Below are 20223 nucleotides of genomic sequence, written 5' to 3' on the forward strand. Positions count from 1 at the left end.
CATTGGCTGTCAGCTATGCGGTTAAGCAACAGCGGCGGCTCCTATGTTAAGGCAGAGCAGCGTCGACCCGCCTGCTGCGAGCGCAGCAGGTACACACAGAATAATAAAATGGTCATTACTATTTTATTATTCTGTGTGCTGCCAGCTACGCTAGCACAAGCGTGATGGTGGGGACGGAGCAGAGAGATTCTAGCATAGTCATTGATGACTGCTTTAAGTGCTCAGTGCGCATGACAGATTGGCCGGCTGTCTAGAGCCAGCCAAACTGTCAAGCACACATCAGAGCATGCAATCCCAGTGCTGTCGAACAGCCTATGGATTGCAGGCACAGGCCCCAACCTCAAAATGAGCACTGGGTTAGCCTACTCCAATCCTGGAGCTGGTGAGCAGCTCCAGGATTGGTTAGATTCGCATGCAGGAAGTAAACTACCTTCCTTTCTTGCTCGTCGTTGTCGGGAGAGGAGAAAGGCATCATATCAGTGATTTTTGCGGCACGCTGCCCCCCCATCGATTTTGTCATTGAATATATAGTTGTTAGGTGTGGTTCACAAGCTGGAGGTATTCTGTCTTTTTCACTTTCAGCATTGGTAGCTCTATTACAAAAAGAGTGGGTAAGGTTTTCTGAAGATGCTTGCATGACCAAATATCAAAATATATACAGAAAAGATCCTTGCTGAACTTAAAACGAGATCCAAACAACCCTTTGTTCGATTGTGACTTGATCTGTTTTTAAGATACCAGGTGCCACAACGACCAAACTCTGTCTCCTAGCGCCATAAAACAGCTACTCATAGCATGTGATTTAACTCACATTCTGTTAGACCTGCCAGCCTTAGGGTGGTCTTCCCCCAAAGTTTATGCTTTCTCCCCTCCTGTTTTTCTGATGTTGTTTTTGTTGGCCTTAGGACTCTGTGCACTTTACCACAGCTAACCACTTCTAAAGTGCTTGTGCTCACTCTCTAAAACTTGGTACAATTAGCTTACACAAGATTGACATATTTAATTTTACTTATAAGCCCCTATAAAGTGGTATTCTATACACCCAGGCCAGGAAATTAAATACTACTGGTGGGCCTACAGCAGATTTTATGCTGCCCACTTAGGTAAACCTTTAAAGTATGTCTCAGGCCTGCCATTGCAGCCTGTGTGCACTTTTAAACTGCCAATTTGATTTGACAAAATAAACATTTTAGCAAGCTTAAAACTCCCTTTTTAATGCATGAAAGTCAACCTTAGGGTTGGCTCCAAACAGGGCAGGACGCATTGTATTTCAAAAATGGGGCATGCACTTTTATGTTTTTCATGTCCTGATCGTGAAAAACACACAAATAATGTTATTATATTTCATAAGTGATATTTTTGGGGGGAACAGGTAGATATGTAATTTTTGTCTAAATAATTGCAATGTGATCCTTTTTAAAGGTAAAGTCAGATTTTAAGACATAGGTAAGTTGCATTTTTTAGTCCTATCCATTTTGTGGATTCAGCTTGTGTCCTGGGTCACATGACTAGGTGTAGTTGACAGTTCACATTTATGTATTTCTCCTAGACAATCACACAAAAGGGGACTAGTTGTTGGCAGGATGGGCCAACCTGGCAGGTTGGGAGGGACAGAGTTGTGCACAGTTCCACTGACATTTCAAAGGAGCTGCCTTAGCATACACACAAAAGACTTCGCACTAGCCTTTTGACACACCTGGCATCTGGATAAATGACATAATATCAATCAAAAAACATCATGACAACGAAATATCTTGTCAAAAATATTAATCAAAAAAATATTGTTTCCCTATACTTACAAAGGTAAATACAAAAATATCAAAAAAATATTGTTTAACACTAATATTGTTACAAACATACAAAAATATAATTATTAATATACATATATATTTTAAAAGAGTAAATCTTAAATATTTGAATATATAACATTACTATAATGTAAACTCAATACATTTAAGTAATATTTAATGCTGTATATAAATATAAACTTACAAATACACACGCATAAATAAATGTGTTTGTATGATTATATATACATTTATGCAATATAACACACACGGACTGCTGATACCATCATGCACCTTGTTGGTATCCAATGTACCGCAGTGGAAAGTGACCCACGAAAATGCTGGAAACAAATGTCCTTGGGTCCCCTACTCCCTAGCCCCCATAACCGATGTCACCAAGGCTGGAAGCATAGAACAATGCAGACGCCTCTCCCGGGAAGTCCCAGACCGCCATCTGGCAGCAACTCCCTGACAACACAGGTATGCAGGCAGGCTGTGATTGTACGATACCTCCTAGAAGTCCAAGTTAGTTTCCTAACGTCCTGGAATTATCACAGCCCAGGCAGGAAGGGTCCCTTCAAAAAGTGCCACAGGGATGCACTTGAATTATGCCAGGAATCCTCTCTCGGTCGAAAGAAGGAAGGGACACAGCGGGGTTTGTTTAGGACATTTATGTAAAGAAAAGTCGGCATGACCGGTTTCGGCGTCAAGCCTTTTTCAAATGCCGCAGTTCGTAAAAGGTGTTTCCGTCAGGTTGATATCGAGCTCCTCCCATGCAATGATGAAAGGCCCAGTTGCAGTGCATTACTGTGCTGATGTCACAGCAGCCTCTGCCACGGACTGCTGATACCATCATGCACCTTGTTGGTATCCAATGTGCCGCAGCGGAAAGTGACCCACGAAAATGCTGGAAACAAATGTCCTTGGGTCCCCTCCTCCTTAGCCCCCATAACCGATGTCACCAAGGCTGGAAGCGTAGAGCAATGCAGACGCCTCTCCCAGGAAGTTCCAGACCGCCATCTGGCAGCAACTCTCTGACAACACAGGTATGCAGGCGGGCTGTGATTGTACGATACCTCGTAGAAGTCCAAGTTAGTTTCCTAACGTCCTGAAATTATCACAGCCCAGGCAGGAAGGGTCCCTTCAAAAAGTGCCACAGGGATGCACTTGAATTATGCCAGGAATCCTCTCTCGGTCGAAAGAAGGAAGGGACACAGCGGGGTTTGTTTAGGACATTTCTTTAAAGAAAAGTCGGCATGACCGGTTTCGGCGTCAAGCCTTTTTCAAATGCCGCAGTTCATAAAAGGTGTTTCCGTCAGGTTGATATCGAGCTCCTCCCATGCAATGAAGAAAGGCCCAGCTGCAGTGCATTACTGTGCTGATGTCACAGCAGCCTCTGCCACGGACTGCTGATACCATCATGCACCTTGTTGGTATCCAATGTGCCGCAGCGGAAAGTGACCCACGAAAATGCTGGAAACAAATGTCCTTGGGTCCCCTACTCCCTAGCCCCCATAACCGATGTCACCAAGGCTGGAAGCGTAGAGCAATGCAGACGCCTCTCCCGGGAAGTCCCAGACCGCCATCTGGCAGCAACTCTCTGACAACACAGGTATGCAGGTGGGCTGTGATTGTACGATACCTCGTAGAAGTCCAAGTTAGTTTCCTAACGTCCTGAAATTATCACAGCCCAGGCAGGAAGGGTCCTTTCAAAAAGTGCCACAGGGATGCACTTGAATTATGCCAGGAATCCTCTCTCGGTCGAAAGAAGGAAGGGACACAGCGGGGTTTGTTTAGGACATTTATTTAAAGAAAAGTTGGCATGACCGGTTTCGGCGTCAAGCCTTTTTCAAATGCCGCAGTTCGTAAAAGGTTTTTCCGTTAGGTTGATATCGAACTCCTCCCATGCAATGATGAAAGGCCCAGCTGCAGTGCATTACTGTGCTGATGTCACAGCAGCCTCTGCCACGGACTGCTGATACCATCATGCACCTTGTTGGTATCCAATGTGCCGCAGCGGAAAGTGACCCACGAAAATGCTGGAAACAAATGTCCTTGGGTCCCCTACTCCCTAGCCCCCATAACCGATGTCACCAAGGCTGGAAGCGTAGAGCAATGCAGACGCCTCTCCTGGGAAGTCCCAGACCGCCATCTGGCAGCAACTCTCTGACAACACAGGTATGCAGGTGGGCTGTGATTGTACGATACCTCGTAGAAGTCCAAGTTAGTTTCCTAACGTCCTGAAATTATCACAGCCCAGGCAGGAAGGGTCCCTTCAAAAAGTGCCACAGGGATGCACTTGAATTATGCCAGGAATCCTCTCTCGGTCGAAAGAAGGAAGGGACACAGCGGGGTTTGTTTAGGACATTTATTTAAAGAAAAGTTGGCATGACCGGTTTCAGCGTCAAGCCTTTTTCAAATGCCGCAGTTCGTAAAAGGTTTTTCCGTTAGGTTGATATCGAGCTCCTCCCATGCAATGATGAAAGGCCCAGCTGCAGTGCATTACTGTGCTGATGTCACAGCAGCCTCTGCCACGGACTGCTGATACCATCATGCACCTTGTTGGTATCCAATGTGCCGCATCAGAAAGTGACCCACGAAAATGCTGGAAACAAATGTCCTTGGGTCCCCTACTCCCTAGCCTCCATAACCGATGTCACCAAGGCTGGAAGCGTAGAGCAATGCAGACGCCTCTCCCGGGAAGTTCCAGACCGCCATCTGGCAGCAACTCCCTGACAACACAGGTATGCAGGCGGGCTGTGATTGTACGATACCTCGTAGAAGTCCAAGTTAGTTTCCTAACGTCCTGAAATTATCACAGCCCAGGCAGGAAGGGTCCCTTCAAAAAGTGCCACAGGGATGCACTTGAATTATGCCAGGAATCCTCTCTCGGTCGAAAGAAGGAAGGGACACAGCAGGGTTTGTTTAGGACATTTATTTAAAGAAATGTTGGCATGACCGGTTTCGGCGTCAAGCCTTTTTCAAATGCCGCAGTTCGTAAAAGGTTTTTCCGTTAGGTTGATATCGAGCTCCTCCCATGCAATGATGAAAGGCCCAGCTGCAGTGCATTACTGTGCTGACGTCACAGCGGCCTCTGCCACGGACTGCTGATACCATCATGCACCTTGTTGGTATCCAATGTGCCGCATATACATTACCTACTGGCGGTTATAGTTAGGACCTAGTTACTATAGGAAAATGGCAACATTCTATTTGCAATAACTTTGGCGCCGATTGATGAATGTTTGTGAAATTTTCAAAACGAATTCTTTGTTGAGATCAGCTCCTATGTTGAGAGTTTGGGGGTGATTCGTCAAGGGGGGGCCGAGAACGAAGGGGGTCCCAAAACGTGTTTTCTCCATGTTAATTTCCATAGGAAACTTTAGACAAGGCTACAGGTCGAATGGGTGAACGGAATTACCCCAAATTTAGCAGGGAGAAGGGTCTTGCTCTAGAAAGCACGTTTTTGTTTATTTGGTGTAAATTAGTTCAGTAGTTTTTGAGAAATATCGAAATTTACAGATATTGATATTTGGGAATTCTGCCATCTGATTGGCTGAGGCGTTACGAGCACGAGCTTGTTACTGATTGGCTGTGAGCGGTGCGAGCGGTTGCAACTAGGAAGTGTTGGCTGCCATTTTGTGATTCCGTTGAAATGAGTATAGTGAAAAAAGGGGGTAAAAAGGGTAAAAAGTGGGAAATAGGAGTGTAGGAGCACTGTAACCTCTGTGGGGTGTTTAGGGTGTGCCATAGAGGGGGTACAAAGCGAAGTATTTACCCCTACCGGTGTGTAAGTGGTGGGCTACGGAAATTAAGTGAGGTATTGGGTAGAGTATGATGCGGTTAAGGTGAGCTGGTGCGGGACTCGGGGATTAAAGCGTGAGCCCAAATTGTGTGTCTTATGCTGTGAAGTCATGTGCCGTGGCCGCTGCACTACAGTTGTGGAAGTAGTGTCAGGATGTGTTTATAACTACTAGGACAAACTACTGACCCGTACTGGTATGAAAGTCCTGGGGTACGGAATATATGTGAGGTATTGTCTAGAGTCTCATGTTGCTAAGCTGAGCTGCTGCCGGAGTCGGGTATTAAAGCGTGAGCCCAAACTGTGTGTCATATGCTGTGAAGTCATGTGCTCTGGCCGCTGTGCCACATCTGTGCAAGTAGTGTCAGCATGTAGTTATAGGTACTTGGATGAACTTTTGTTTAGAACATTGTATCTTGTGTATGGTGCTTAGGTGGTGTTGTATAGGGAGTGCGAAGGTAAATCAATATGGTATTTGTAGAGCGCAAACTACTCACCCCTATGGGTGAGTAGAGCTGGGGATCAAAGCGAGAGGTCTGTGTTGCAAAGTGAGATGGTCTGGTCGCTGCACCACAGCTGTGTGGAGAATACATTTTGGCGAGGGTGCAGGAGTTGGCATTATATGGCCCTAAAGTAGGGGGTCTATGTTGTAAGTTATAGGGGGGCTCTAAAAAGAGCCCTTGTGTTCATTAGTTGGAGCGGATGCACAGCTTCAAGGTTTTCAGGAAAACTCGATTTCCCTGATCTGTGAAGTGTACTCCATCACTTCTGCATATATCCGCCATATCAAAACGTATGTTGTTGTTGTATATGGACCCCATTTTGTGGTCTCTGAGGTATGCAGAGACAGCTTTGTTGACTTTTTTCTGAGATTTTTTAATCTGAGGACAAAATAGTTTGGACCATTTCCACTTCTGTTTTTGGCATATATTGGAATATACAAAGACAGTTTGAGGCAAAAGTAACATCAATTGTCCAAAGGTGTCCTTCATAAGCATTTCCAAATCTACCCCAGTCAAAGTGCCTAGGTCGTTTCCAACACAGTGCACAATCATGAGGCCAAGGTGTTGGAGATGCAAACAGGTTTTAACCAAAGGCAACAATTGGTGCCACTTCAATCCTCTCTGTCCAAACCATTTAATGTTCACATTTTGTAGACCTAGGTCTAAGTCAATACATCTCTGTTCTGCATACCTCTTACACCAGAATACATGTCCTACGATCCACACTAGCATTTTGAAGGTATGGCTGGAAGGTATGGAAAGATGTCTGTAGCTCATGCAGTTCTTCGTAGAATAAGAGATATGTCTAAAGATGGGGAACTAGTTTCTTTTCGCATACAAAATGGTGCCTGATTGGGAGATGAAAAGCATTGTTTTGTAAAAGTAGGGTGCACATTCGTTTTGTGGAAAAGTATGTTTGTGATTGGTTAAGAAAAAGCAGTTTGCACGTATATATTATAGGATAAAATTTGCTCAACTCAACCACACCTGCTACTTGCATTTGGAAGGCACTGTTCGAACTTAAAACAATTGTGAACTTTTAACCTGCACGTGCCGTTAAATGTTCGAGGAAAGGTTCCCAAAAAATATCGTTAGGTTTCAAAAAATTGAAGAACTTTTAACCTCCACGTGTTGTAGAATGTTCTAGAAAGTGTGTTGATAGAATAGGTTGCATTTCTGACTTCGATGTATACTTGAATATTAAAAAAACTATTTATATGGAAAAGTAGAAAGACAGTAATAGAGAGAATTTTTGAAAGCTAAAAAAATCAAGGAACTATTGTAATTTGTTCTTGATTACCTACTGGCGGTCGCCAGTAGGTAGTTATCACTGTTAACGGTCTGAAAGTGCGGTGTTGCTCAGAGTGGCATGGTGGTGATATGATATGGTGCTACACTAGGGTATGAAACCGAGAGTCTAAACCGTGAGGTCATTGCTGTAAAGTGATGTGGTCTGGTGTTTGTAGCATACATGTGCAAGTAGTGTTAGTAGGCATTTATACCCTACAGGAAGTGGGAAGCGAACTACTGACCGCTACTGTGTGTTCATAGTATACCGGAAGGGGAAAGCGAAGTAGTTACGCCTACCGGTGTGAAGACTTGGGGATAAAACCTAGCTGATTGCTGTAAAGTGATGGGCTCTGGGCGGTGTAGGATACTAGCTGCTGTAGTATAAGTGTGTAAGTAGTGTTAGTATGCGTTTATAGTATATAGGGAGTGGGAAGCGAACTACTCATCCCTACTGGTGTGAAGACTCGGGGATTAAACCGTGAGCCTAAATTGTGAGCTCATTGCTGTAAAGTGATGTGCTCTGGGCGCTGTAGCATACTTGTGGAAGAAGTGTTAGTTTACGTTTATACAATATAGGGAGTGGGAAGCGAAAGTCTTACCCCTACCGGAGTCAAGACTCGTGGATGAAACTATGAGCTCATTGCTGTAAAGTCATGTGCTCTGTGTAGTATTCCATTGTAAGTCATAGTAGAATGTTAGTATGTAATTCTACTAGAATCTAAGAGTCCTATTATCAAGGAACGGCGTTAAAATTATCGCCGCTTTAGCGGCAGGAAACTGCCACTAAAACAGCGATAATGGGCTTAATAATATTTCGTAGAGAATTCCAATAGAAGCCAATGTTAACACGAGAACATGGGCTTCTATTGGAATTCTCTACGGCATATTATCAAGCCCATTAACGCCGTTTTAGCGGCAGTTTCCTCCTGCTCAGCGGCGATAATTTTAACGCCGTTCCTTGATAATATGGCTCTCAGTATGTAATGTTAGAATGTAGGGCTGTCATGAGGGGAACCTTGCGGAGTTTGTACACGGTGCTGGATTAGACGGTTGCTTTGCTGTCTGCTCCTGTTGGTGGTTGTTTCAGGTGTCTTGTTTTCTTGTAATAAATCTACTTATTGGATTCACTGCGGTCTGCCTCTTCACCACATAAATTTGGCGACGAGTGGGAGAAGGCAAAAAGAAGGCACCACTCAGCAATATTTCAAAATTGCTTGCGTTGTTCTGAAGACCTGTTTTGTTCATGTAGCTGTTTCTACTCATGCTAGGGTCGTCGGCTCATTGAACTATGTCATCCGACTTCTAGTAGGATTTATATTTTTATATTTTGCACTTCCTCTGTTTCTTCACTACATTCTGGTCGCTGTACTACACGTGTGTAAGTAGTGTTAGTATGCATTTATACTAACAAATTCATCATGGTAGTAGGGAGGGCGACTTCTCAGGTGCAGCTCATACAATGTCCTGGGGTGTGCATTCGCTGGACATTTGTGTTTGCTATTAGAGGGTGGTGCATGGCTTCCACCCTGTGATAGCAAATACTTGTTTGACTACTTGAAGCGAGAGGAGGAAAACCTCGTATCGTTGTAATAGAGGGGATGCGGATTGTAAAAATGGAGAGAAAAGAACAACAACAAAAAACAAGCATTGGCATAGCCAATAGGTCTCCCTTTTGGGACCTTATAGGTGTTTATCCATACAACAGTGATGTTGTTGCACCAAGAAAATTGTGCTGCATAACTAAATACTTATAAGGTCCCAAAAGCGAGACCTATTGGCTCTCACAACAGTACAGAAATAACATTTAACAGTGAGCAGTTAGTTTGAATGCTATCTACAGTGTTTTCCAGTAAGACTATTTGCAGGCACTCCTATCACCATAATTTGTGTCTGCTGCAATACCGTAAGTGCAAGACTGCTCCCAGACGTAGGTGCGTTGCTGACTGTGCCGCAGGATCCAAGCTGCACCACACAGATGAGGTTAACTGCTCTTGGGTTGCTCAGGTTACTTTTTGAAGGTGGCCTCATTTGGCAGCTCAGACCGTGCTTCCCATGAGGAGCTTCGCAATGATAATGCGGGCCTTTGTGTACAATGACATACTTGGCAAAAACATTGGGTTGTAAATGCTACTCAGTAAGTGCCAGTGGTTTGGACTACTAGCAATTCTCCCACTGCATTGTGTCCGAAGCAAGAAACAGGTGTCAAATCGGTCCTAGAGGGTAAAGGTCCACATACACCCTGCTTCACTCACAACAGCAGTGCAAAATCGCATAGAAAATTTGGATAGCAAAAAACTTAACATGTTCACCCAATGTCTACAATATTGGTACTCGGAACAATTATGTGCATGCAATAGAAATGGCAATTCAGCACTTATGAGTATGACATGCTGGTTACACAATCTTTTGAGACCAAAGTCAGGTCTGTACCACAGAGGGTTGGGAGAGGTCACATAGGTCATGCCAGGGAAACGGAGCATTATGCTAGAAAACACTCTGAAAACGTCAATGCATCCTATATCATGCCGAGGGTCCCATCTGAACACAGGCAATTAAGTCCACTAGCGCACCAGACACAACCATACTATTATTGATTTTGATGTACTTTAGCAACAAGTACCATCCCTCGCAGCTTGGGAAACACTAGCAACAGACCAACAAATGCCCAAAAAGCAATACTATTCATGTGATATTCATAAAACTCACAAATCATTTTGCATTGCAAAGACTGTCCCTATGATTTTCCTCAGAGTCTCCGCTGCTGCCCTCTTCCTTGGGAAAGAACCGCTTTAATGACTTGGAAGATGGTGAGGCGGCAATGCCTCCAAAGTTGGGAAGGAACCACGTCATGCTCAACAATTAACTTGCACAGAACAAACGATGATGCTCACTGGTGGTGGAAAAGATACAAAGACTAAACTATCATTAACATAATAAAAGGACTGCATTTACACCTCACGTCACCTACCGTCCCACTCTGGTTTAAGAAACAGTGCCCATGAGCAGTAAGTTGAATGGTGGCCATTTTGGAACGGAATGCATTATATAGAAGAATGCATTTTATGATATAAAAGGTGCTGTACGCTCCAAGTTGTCAGCATGCTCATTACGATTTCTGCTTCATTTTTCAATAACAGCACCTTAGCAATTGGAGTTCCCCGAGTACCTGTAAAATATTTAAAAAGATCTGCACAAACAAATTGATGTCACTGTAAGTAAACAAGTGGTGGGATTATTTACATGATGCAGCACCGATTTTATCACTCTAACCCAGTGAAATACCCTTAGAGGACCACAACGAGCCTGGAGATGTAAATGACTGCCTAACAAAATAAACTAGAGTGCTGACAGAAGAACTTGATGGTGATTACGCCGCACTTGATTTATTCATTATTATAAAGCACAATGTCCACGTAGTATACCAGGGTGCTCAATTACACACTGAAACAAGCAGCGTGCGCTGCCCACCCCTCGCGCACACCGGCTCCTTGCGCATGCTCCGCTGCCATGTTTAGGTCAGGCAGCGATGCGCAAGAGAAACAAAAAGTCCGAACAGTGCGGACTAAAACTGTAGTTGGTGGCCGCTGCTTCCGGACTACACGGAAGTCAGTTGGGCCACTGAAAACAAAGGTAAGAAATGCGAGAACAATACTAAGCCAATGGCAAGCAGCAGGAGAAACTACCGGCTGCTTGCAAACATATAGAGATTACTTTAGGTCTCGCTGAGACAGCGCATGCAGCGCCAAGGCGAGACCTAAAAAAGGGAGGTCTCACCCCTTCTTTAAAATGAGGCCCCTGGTGGGTGGGTAATGTTCCGTGGCCAATCCAATTATTAGATTGTGGGGTCTCTGTAGGACTGGGGATCTTACTGTCACATGTAAATTAGGCGCGGAAGGGCACAGAGACGTTTTGCAGCCTAGGGGAGCGCCACCTTCCCGGGTATTGTTTACTAATTGTTCAGGGGGTTCGAGGCCAACTGAAGTCCGGGGATCGCCACACTCCGGGTCTTTGTTTAAATATGCAGGGTGGGCCTCGGCAGTCCCTGAAGCCTCGGTGGTCCTAGGCAGTGCCTTATTTGTTTTGTAATCACACGGGCAGTACTTATGGTGTTATAAAGTGATACACTCATAGAACTCTTGCAGTTGTACAATTACCCAGGCTTCATTTGTCTAATAGTCAGTTAGATTATGTTTGGTAGGTGCACTCTAATATTAAATAATGTTGTCCTTAAAATCTCCTATAAACAGATGGTTTTCACAATAAACAATAGACAAGTGTTGTCAGAAAAAGAAGACCTGTAGACTAAGTTATTTATTTGAAAAAATAAGTAACCTTTATTAAAACAGAAATAAATAGAAATGTAACTTTAATAGAACAGTATAATAAAAACAACGTGGGTTGGACTCCAGTGGAACAGTGTAGGAAACCTGCAAGACAAAAATGAAACATAAGTATGTGTTCTATGTGGAAGAGGTAAAGAAAGGTAGTCCGAATGAAAGGACCATAGTGAGAATGGAAGGGAGGGGGAGTGGGTGGAAGGGAGAAGGGGAGGGAGAGTCAAAAGAAGAGAGGGAGGAGGAGACAGACCGTTGGCCCATTGCACCCAGCCCTTAGTGTTTACCCTCCGTCACCCATTTGTCTAGGACGCTGGGGTCTGCGAGAAAGAGTGTGGTTCAGCAAGTCCTTAAAATTAAATACATGAGGCCAGAGATTATGGGCCATATTATGAAGGAAGGGCGATAACATTATCGCCGCTTTAGCGGCAGAAAACTGCTGCTAAAGCAGTGATAATGGGTTGATAATATGCCCTTGTGAATTCCCTAAGAAGCCCAGGTTCTGGTGTGAACCTGGGCTTCTATGGGAATTTACAAGGGCATATTATCAACCCCATATCGTCGCTTTAGCAGCAGTTTCCTGTCACTAAAGTGGTGATAATGTTATCGCCGTTGTTTGATAATATAGTCCTACATTATTAGCTATGGGAAAATCGCTTGCATGCACCTGTGCACCCAGGGTGCTGCACCCCTACCCTTCCCCTGCACTGTACTCAATTGTAGGCCTTGCACACTGAGGCTTCACTGCTCACCTGCCACCACTGGTGTGTCCCACGACGTGTTGGTGCAAGCTCCTAGTCTGGGGTATGTTTGTACGATAGACCAGGTCTCCGGTCGGGGACGGTGTCTTGATACCATGATGAAAGGTGTCAGAATGCAAGGGCATCATTGCGGGGTCAGCTCCCACTCCGCCCTTCTTGAGGCAATCAATAAAATGTCTGAAAAGGGAGAAATAATTTAATGGTGGAAACGTCTGGAGGTAAATGAAGGTTTATTTGACGCTTGATAGAAAATAGGAGTTGAGTGCATCCTTCGGTTTTGAAGTACGATCTACCAACTGTTAGTGGTAATTGTGGTTCAAAGATGAGTTGGAGTGCACGAGAATACACAAGGTTAAATAATAATATGTTATGCCAACGTTCACATACAAAGGAACAGAGCGCATGCTAGAAGCATAATGTGTGCTTGAAATGCAGTGGCGGGAGCCTGTGTGAATGTACACTTAGTAAGGAGCTCACTACAGTGTCCTAAAGGCCAAAGCCACGTGTCTGTAGGGCAGCGCTGCCCGTTGGCTCAGGCCTACAGTACGGTCCAGCAGGTCCTTAAAATTAGACCGATGTGACTGAATGAGTTCAGAGATCACATCATTACACACAGCATCATCGCTTTTTCGCACGTGCGCACTCAGGGTGATGCACCCCACCCTTTCCGCAGAACCGCCCTCAACAGGTGTCTGTTGGGCAGTGCTGCCCATAGGTTCAGGCCTACCTTATGGTATAGCAGGTCTTTAAAATGAGATAGAGATGTGACTAAATGAGGTCAAAGATCACATCATAACACATGGCAATATCGCTTATTCGCACGTGCGCAGTCTGGCAGATGCACCCCATCCCTCCCGCAGCACCGCGCTGAAGAGGTGTCTGTAGGGCAGTGCTGCCCGCTGGCTCAGGCCTACAGTACAGTCCAGCAGGTCTTTAAAATGAGACAGAGATGTGACTGAATGAGGTCAAAGATCACATCATAACACATGGCAATATTGTTTGTTCGGACCTGCGCAGCTAGGCTGAAGCACCCCCCCACTCTCGCTGCACAGCGCTCAATTGGAGGCCCTGTGCACCCAGGTCACTCTGCTTACCTGCTGTCATTGTTGTGTGAGCAAACACTACAGGCAGCAGTGCTCACAATTCAGATGGAGTGTTGATTGCAGGAGAGTGTACACCTCATGGATCCCTTTCGTAGATGACGGGCAGTAGGGCTCATAATTTAGAGCCCGTGTTGATTGTCAGGATGGAGTACACCTCATGGATCCGTTTATTTTTTTTATTGCGCATTGTGATATGCGAGGTGGATGTGGCAAATCATTTGAGGTAGAGTGGAAGAAGAGGGATGTGTGGCGTCGTGGTTATCCTAATTATACATACGCAAAGTGGGCTGGGCTTGCTTAGGGGTGTGAATAATTATTCCGGGGACTTGGGCGTTGTTCAGTTCCTGGCCTGTGTGTTTCTTTTGTAGTTTTGACCTCGCAGAGTGTGCAATTTAGATTAGTGTAGCATGTGAAAGGAGGGCGGAAACTATCGGTAATGAGATGGCATGTGATCTAGGATGTGCAGTCTGCCCATGGCTGATGATGCTACTTAGAGCCAGCAATACCCAGGCCGAAAGGCAGCACAATAATGTGCACACACACCAGGGGCATCGTGTAACACATATTTGTTTTTTGATGGAACGTTTGAAATGCATGGCAATCACACGCGGAAGGCTAATGTACAGAGCATGAATATTGATCAAGATGATCGTTGCATGTTGTGTGCAGTATAAGAAAAAAGCTTTCTAAGCAGAAGAGATGTCTCTCATCAAACGCTGTAGAGAGAATGAGTAAAATGGGTAGGGTCGTACAACTGTTACAAAGGGAAATGTTATGAACCAATCAAATGATTTTTTTTAAGCTCATATGTCAATCGCGCACCGAGTGCGCAAGGAGGCCGCACCCGGCGCGATTATGACAAAATATATTTATCATGATATAAGTTTATTACAGTTAGAAATATATAAATGTTTAAAATAATTTAGATTTTCGCATGCTCTCATAAGCTGTTTAAAGATTTTTAGATATACTTTTGAGACAAAAATAAAAAAAGGAAATGGCGTACCTAGGCCGAGAAAGCAAAAGACACACAATTGATGGACGGAATGCAGAACAAATCAAAACATTCACCCCCAGTCAAGAGATCTTGGTTAAATCCATCATTCTTTTGATCACCATGCCACCCCAGTTTAGACCTGGCCATATGCAAATCAGTCTTGACTCTGTGCCTCATGGGAACAGTCCAACCCGAACTGACAGGCCAGGTCCTCCCTGGACCGGAAACAAGCATCCTAGGACCGGTTTTGGGGTTTCACCCCTCTTCAGCTAGGATAGCTTGATTCCAGTGGCACAGTGAGCCCGGGACCCACGTCTGGGCATGCCCGGCGCACTTAGGGCAAGAAAATAATAGACACACAATTGATGGACGGAATGCAGAACAAATCAAAACATTCACCCCAGTCAAGAGATCTGGGTTAAATCCATCATTCTTTTACTCACCATGCCACCCCAGTTTAGACCTGGCCATATGCAAATCAGTCTTGACCCTGTGCCTCATGGGAACAGTCCAGCCCGAACTGCCAACCGGAAACAAGCATCCCAGGACCGGTTTCGGGGTGTCACCCCTCTTCAGCCAGGATAGCTTGATTCCAGTAGCACAGTGAGCCCGGGACCTACGTCTGGGCATACCCAGCGCACTTAGGGCGAGAAAGCAAAAGACACACAATTGATGGACGGAATGCAGAACAAATCAAAACATTCACCCCCAGTCAAGAGATCTGGGTTAAATCCATCATTCTTTTGCTCACCATGCCACCCCAGTTTAGACCTGGCCATATGCAAATCAGTCTTGACCCTGTGCCTCATGGGAACAGTCCAGCCCGAACTGCCAAGCCAGGACCTCCCTGGACTGGAAACAAGCATCCTAGGACCGGTTTCGGGGTTTCACCCCTCTTCAGCCAGAATAGCTTGATTTTAGTAGCACAGTGAGCCCAGGACCAACATCTGGGCATACCCGGAGCACTTAGGGCGAGAAAGCAAAAGACACACAATTGATGGACGGAATGCAGAACAAATCAAAACATTCACCCCAGTCAAGAGATCTGGGTTAAATCCATTATTCTTTTGCTCACCATGCCACCCCAGTTTAGACCTGGCCATATGCAAATCAGTCTTGACCCTGTGCCTCCTGGGAACAGTCCAGCCCGAACTGCCAAGCCAGGTCCTTCCTGGACTGGAAACAAGCATCCTAGGACCGGTTTCGGGGTTTCACCCCTCTTCAGCCAGGATAGCTTGATTCCAGTAGCACAGTGAGCCCGGGACCCATGTCTGGGCATACTGGGCACACTTAGGGCGAGAAAGCAAAAGACACACAATTAATTGACGGAATGCAGAACAAATCAAAACATTCACCCCAGTCAAGAGATCTGGGTTAAATCCATCATTATTTTTCTCAGCATGCCAGCCCAGTTTAGACCTGGCCATATGCAAATCAGTCTTGACCCTGTGCCTCATGGGAACAGTCAAGCCCGAACTGCCAAGCCAGGTCCTCGTTGGATGGGAAACAAGCATCCTAGGACCGATTTCGGGGTTTCACCCCTCTTCAGCCAGGATAGCTTGATTGCAGTAGCACAGTGGCATACCCGGTGCGATACTATAAGTCTGTGACGTAACACAGGGCCTGGCAGCGTGTACTCATCAAATACGCAATGCGCAGCAGGCACGACCCCTTACGTACATGATGTAATGCGTGGCTTGGTACCAAAGTAGTACCTTGGTTGGCTTCATGCGTATAAGATGTTACACGGGATGCGGTGCCACAAACTCGTCGGATACGAAATGAGCATCATTTAAGAGTTTAGCAATATGGCGGATAGGATTCATGTTTGATGGAGATTGGTACGCTACCGGTATGGGAGTGCAGTTTTCTCCCTCACTCCCAAAAAAATATACATAATCTTTGGGCAAGATATAAAAACATTACATGATGTTTAAAGTTAAAAACAAGAAGTATAATAGAGGTCAAAAATATTTAAAAATATAATAGAAAAAATATAGGTTTTCTAAACATTAAAATGTGAAATTAACATTTAGAAAACCTTTGAAATTCAATGAAAAAACCATAGGTTTTACAGACGTTATAGTTAGTAATTAGCATTTAAAAAACTTAGAATTTCACTAAAAAAAACACAGGTTTCAGGGACGTTATAGTTAGTTGAACATTTGACTCAAACCAGAGAAATTCTCCTGTTATAGTTAGTTGAGCTAACAACTCGCGCGCCCGCAATGTACTGCTGATGACGTCACATATTACATCACTCATGACATGGTCAGTAACATCACTCATGACATCACTGATGACATCTTAAATGACATCACTGATGACATCATCCAGTGCATGTGTGTTTTTCTGAAAATTACATATGTTTTATATATGTATATCTCAAGGTCAGTGGAAGAATAAATGGGTATATAAGTGTCTAAATGGATGATTTGTTTTTGAAAAATTGATTGTATAACTGACTGATTAAGTGTATCTTAGTGGATACATGGCTTAGTGAGTAATGTTTAAATATGTAAATATCTGTATCAGTCACTCACTTTGTGTATAAGTGGCTGCATGGGTTGGTGAGAAGCTACATGAGTGTCTATGTAGGTTATTAGTTGGTTTTTTGAGTATCAGTATGAGTGTCTGTGTGTCTGTATGGTTAGTGGGGGGTATTACGTAGTGCATAGGTGCATGAATGAGTGACTCACTGTTTGTATGTGTTGAAGACAGCATATCTGCAGGACTGTATGGGTGGATGAGTGTGTGCATGGGTGTGTTAGTGAGTGAATGAATGTCTCAATAGTGTCTTTATGAGTAACTACATATGTTTTAAACTAGTATATGTGACTATTGGTGTATATAAGTGAGTATATTTGAGAGTGAGAGATTGGAAGAGTTCCTGTATGAATAAGTATGTGTTTCTATAAGTGATTGTTTAAAAGACTAAGTATGTGTAAGTTTCTGTAGAAGTAAGTGTGGTGATGTGTGTATAACTGTTTATGCAAGTAAATGGATGTTTGATTCTTTATTAGCATGAGTGACTATGTGTGTGAGTAACTCTATGGATGAGTGGCGTTGTGTAACAGGATGTATAGGTGTATGAGTACATATGATGAGTGAGTACATGTATGAGTGACTGTATAGGACTGTTGGTGAATGAGTGGATGTATATGTGGATCTTACAATTACTGAATAGGTTGTTGTAACTGGTATTGGTATGTCCATTGTTTTGAAATTTTTTGTTTCTATTTTTGAATGTGTGTATCAAAGGTTATATTAGGGGGAGAGGAGGTCTGCCACTCTATCACAAGGATGATGTCATCAGTGATGTCATCAGTGATGTCATTTGAGATGTCATCAGTGATGTCATGAGTGATGTCACTGACCATGTGATGAGTGGTGTAATATGTGACGTCATCAGCAGTGCATTGCGGGCGCGTGTTTTATAATTAGCTGAACTAACTATAACGGGGGAATTTCAATGGTTTTGTACGAGTGAAAAGTCCAGCTAACTATAATGCCCCTGAAACCTATGGTTTTTTCAGTGAATTTCTAAGGTTTTTTAAATGCTAATTCCTAACTATAACGTGCCTGAAACCTATGGTTTTTTCAGTGAATTTCAAAGGTTTTTTAAATGCTAATTTCTAACTATGCCTACAGATATAGGACGTGAAGAAAGAAGAAAAAACGCACAGAAAAAAATAAAGAAATGCAGAAAGAAGCAACAGAAGCAACAGAAGTCCTCAAAGAGAAGTGCAGGAAGAAGGATAACGTGCAGAAAGAACAAACAGAAGAGCAGAAAGAAGCCTTGTTGCAAAATCATCCTGTACCCTCAACTTTTTCAGACAGATACTGGTGGTAACTGAGTCTGACTAACCAGTCCTAGAGCCAGTGCTATGTTAAAAGGCACTCAGAATACAGTGAAAACACCTACATACATTAGGGAACACTATGCGTTGGGGTCCCCCTGTGATTAGCATGACCTCCTCTGTAAGCCCCTAGTATATAATAGGGCAGGGGATTAAAACTACCTCTTAAAACGCGCCACAGCGCGTGTTTGCACACGTCACCTCAGGCCCTGTTCCCTCCCTTCCCCACTGTGTAAACACACCCTGTGGCCGTTTTAAGTTGGGAGATTAAGTCCCCTTGAATCCTGAGGGTCCCTAGGGTCCAACTAGACCACGAGGTACCTCCAGTAAGCGCCACAGAGCTGCGTTGCAGAGAGATGTTAAAAGGGGCACGGCCTAGACCACCTCTCTGCAACGCAGCGCAGTGGTGCTTACTGGAAGCACCTGGTGGGCTAGTTGGCCCCCAGGGTCCCTCAGGATTGAAGGAGAATTATTTCCCCAACTTAAAATGCGCCACAGGGCATGTTTGCACACGTTAACTCAGGCCCCATCCCCTCCCTTTACCACTGTGTAAACACACCCTGTGGCTGTTTTTAGTTGGGAGATTAAGTTCATTTGAATCCTGAGGGTCCTTAGGGTCCAACTAGCCCACTAGGTACCTCCAGGAAGCGCCACAGAGCTGCGTTGCAGAGAGGGGTAAAAAGTGGCACGGCCTGGACCACCTCTCTGCAACGCAGCTCAGTGGCGCTTACTGGAAGCACCTGGTGGGCTAGTTAGCCCCCAGGGGCCATCAGGATTGAGGGGGAATTATTTCCCCAACTTAAAATGCGCCATAGGGTGTGTTTGCACACGTCACCTCAGGCCCCGTCCCCTCCCTTCCCCACTGTGTAAACACACCCTGTGGCCGTTTTTTAAGTTGGGAGATTAAGTCCCCTTGAATTCTGAGGGTCCCTAGTGGCAAAATAGCCCACTAGGTACGTCCAGTAAGCGCCATTGCAGAGAGGTGTAAAAAGGGGCACTGCCTGCACCACCTCTCTGCAACGCAGAGCAGTGGCGCTTACTGGAAGCACCTGGTGGGCTAGTTGGCCCCCAGGGTCCCTCAGGACTGAAAGGGAATTATTTCCCCAACTTAAAACGCGCCACAGGGCGTGCTTGCACACGTCACCTCAGGCCCCGTCCCCTCCCTTTCCCACTGTGTAAACACACCCTGTGGCCGTTTTTTAAGTTAGGAGATTAAGTCCCCTTGAATCCTAAGGGTCCCTAGGGTCAAACTAGCCCACTAGGTACCTCCAGTAAGCGCCACAGAGCTGCGTTGCATAGAGGTGTAAAAAGGGGCGTGGCCTCAGAACACCTGTCTGCAACACAGCTCCCTGGCGCATACTGGAGATACCTGTTGGGCTAGTTGGCCCTCAGGGACCCTCAATATTGAAGGGGAAATAATTCCCCAACTTACAACTGGCCAGGGGGCGCGTTTGCAGAGTGCTGCAAGGAGGGGGTGTGGCCTCCTGTGCGATGCCGGTCTTTTATTTTTTTAAGAAGGAGGCTGTGTGGCCCCCCTTCTTATTCTAATTTATTGGCCCCGGGGACCCCAACCCACGGGTCATGGCCTTTTTTTTTTTTATTCTTTAGGAAGGGGGGCTGCGTTACCTCCCTCCTCAGGCCACTTATGGCCCCGGGGACCCCTTCTTCCGGGGCCGGCCTTTGTTTTTTATTATTTTAAAAAAATATATATTTATAGAAACACCTAGGACATGCTGGACAAACCATATGTACCTATCACCATGACGATTTGCGTGATATTCATTAA

The sequence above is a fragment of the Triturus cristatus genome, chromosome 6 (assembly GCF_964204655.1).
Source record: "Triturus cristatus chromosome 6, aTriCri1.1, whole genome shotgun sequence".
Taxonomy (NCBI): Eukaryota; Metazoa; Chordata; class Amphibia; order Caudata; family Salamandridae; genus Triturus; species Triturus cristatus.